The 2,500-nt window shown below is 63.8% G+C and overlaps 1 pseudogene; it reads left to right on the top strand.

Annotated features, from left to right (window-relative positions):
* Positions 1-2,500, top strand: part of LOC126443988 (large subunit ribosomal RNA) — a 7,959-nt pseudogene that overhangs the window by 2,491 nt on the left and 2,968 nt on the right.

Below are 2,500 nucleotides of genomic sequence, written 5' to 3'. Positions count from 1 at the left end.
GCTCTCGCCGTTGGTCGGCCTCGTGCTGGCCGGCGGTGCAGGATGCGCGCGCCTGCGCGGCGTTCGCGCCCCGGTGCTTCAACCTGCGTGCAGGATCCGAGCTCGGTCCCGTGCCTTGGCCTCCCACGGATCTTCCTTGCTGCGAGGCCGCGTCCGCCTTAGCGTGCTCCTCCGGGGGCGCGCGGGTGCGCGGATTCTCTTCGGCCGCCATTCAACGATCAACTCAGAACTGGCACGGACTGGGGGAATCCGACTGTCTAATTAAAACAAAGCATTGCGATGGCCCTAGCGGGTGTTGACGCAATGTGATTTCTGCCCAGTGCTCTGAATGTCAACGTGAAGAAATTCAAGCAAGCGCGGGTAAACGGCGGGAGTAACTATGACTCTCTTAAGGTGGCCAAGTGGCGGCGGTGTGGCTGCATCCGGACTTGGCTTTTCGAAGTGCGGTCTTGATGTAGTCGTGCTGCTGCTGCGAGGTACCTTCCTTGGGTTATAGTTACAGGGAGAGTGATGCGCAATACATGGGCCTAGCCCTCTTAGCCTCTCCTCTCCTGCGGTCTTCTCCCCTTCTCGTGGGCCCGCTGATTTTCGCAGAGTGGAAGACCGCACCAGGGGCTTGGGGGGGTTACCAGCCCCCCCTCGCACTATCCCTTTGTTAGTTGGGGGCAGTAATCAAAGAATAAGTGGTGGCCCTTCCGCTGAAGGTGCCACCCCAACTCCCCCAGCACCTAGCCGGCCAACCGGCCGTGCCGAAAATCTTGTACCTTTTGCAGCTGTATACGCCTGTAGTGAGTGCCACCGCAGCTTCACCACCAAGAATGGTCTCGGGGTCCATCGCCGCCGCCAACACCTTGCGGCCGCCAACGCGGAGATCGTGACGGAGAGGCATCGCGCGAGGTGGACGGAGGAAGAAGTCCTGTCGCTCGCCAAGGCGGAGGCCGAATTGTTCCTTGAGAGGGACGCCCGGTTCTTCTTTGTTAATCAAGAGCTCATCAGGATGTTCCCCGACCGAACGCTTGAGGCAATCAAGTGCCGACGGCGGCAAGCTGCCCACAAGCAGCTTGTCCGCCAGTTCATGGAGGCGCTTGAGATCGGTCGGGGGGAAGAGCCGGCGTCCCGCCGGGGAGCAGCGAGCCCGCCGCCTGACGCGGGCGAGGCCGCTGCGCCGCCCGTCGACGCAGCCGAGGACTTCGCGGCCGACACCACCGGGCCGCCGCCGGAGGGGCCGACTGACGCCGCCATCTGGGAGCATCTGGCGGGGCTACCTGCTTCCGCCCAGCGTTTCTCTGCCCTGGATCGAGTCATAGGTCTGGGGCGGGGCACGCCGCCCGATGTCATCCTGGGCATGCTCCCGGATGCCCTTGCGTCGGTCGGGTCCAGAGGGGAGAGATCGATCACCAGGACACAGCGGCCGCGCCAACCATCGAAGCGGCCGCCTGCCGCGCCGCCGACGCAGAAGCGCAAGCGGCGCCGCTGGGAATACGCAAGAACGCAGGATGCCTTCCGACGGTCGCGTGCACGTTGCGTGCGCGGCCTCTTGGATGGCACCCTGCTCCAGCCGCCACCTGCCATCCCTGGTCTGCTGGACTTCTGGGCGGACCTCTTCACTAAGAAGCCCGTCTCCACTGCGGGCTTCATCCGTGACCGCCTCCTCCCGCACTCGGAGCCTGTCGCTCTTGAGTGCCTATGGGGGCCGGTCACACATGAGGAGGTCGCCGCCGCGTTGCCGCCCAGGGGATCAGCAGCTGGGCCTGACGGCCTTACCCCAGCGGAGTTGCGGCGCCTGCCGCATGAAGTCCTGGTGAAAGTGATGAATCTCTTCCTTCTGGCCCGCGCCCTTCCGGAACGCCTGCTTCGCGCGCGGACGTCCCTTCTCCCGAAAACGGCTGCACCAACATCCCCCGCTGACTTTCGCCCCATTACGGTCTGCTCGGTGTTGGCGCGGACCTTTCACAAGGTTCTCGCGTCACGCCTGATGCGCGCTTGTGCTGTGGACGAACGTCAGCGGGCATTCATCCCTCGGGATGGGATGTTGGAAAATACTTTCATCTTGGACACTGCTCTCACCGACGCAGTCCGCTCCTGCCGCTCTGTCTTTGTGGCATCGATCGACGTATCGAAGGCATTCGATTCGGTGGATCATGCTGCCCTTCGCCCCGTGCTGAAGGCGCATGGCCTACCGGATTGCTTTGTCGAGTATGTCGAGCGGTGCTACGAGGGCAGCACGACAGTGATAGCGGACGGCGCCGGCGTGGGCGTGTCTGTGCAGCCAGCACGGGGCGTTCGCCAGGGCGATCCCCTCTCCCCCCTCCTGTTCAACTTTGCGGTGGACTACGTTTTAGGCCAACTGCCCTCCCACATCGGAGCTCGGATCCTCGGTCGCAGAGTCAACGCTGCGGCCTTTGCAGATGACGTCTTGCTGTTTGCAGCGACCCCGAGGGGCTTGCAGTCCCTCATCGACGCAGCTACCGCAGCCCTCGCCCACCTGGGGCTGCAGATC

This window comes from Schistocerca serialis, unplaced genomic scaffold (genome assembly GCF_023864345.2).
Source record: "Schistocerca serialis cubense isolate TAMUIC-IGC-003099 unplaced genomic scaffold, iqSchSeri2.2 HiC_scaffold_212, whole genome shotgun sequence".
Classification (NCBI taxonomy): Eukaryota; Metazoa; Arthropoda; class Insecta; order Orthoptera; family Acrididae; genus Schistocerca; species Schistocerca serialis.
Note: the sequence above shows the minus strand (reverse complement) of the source record. Positions and strands in the feature narration are given on the sequence as shown.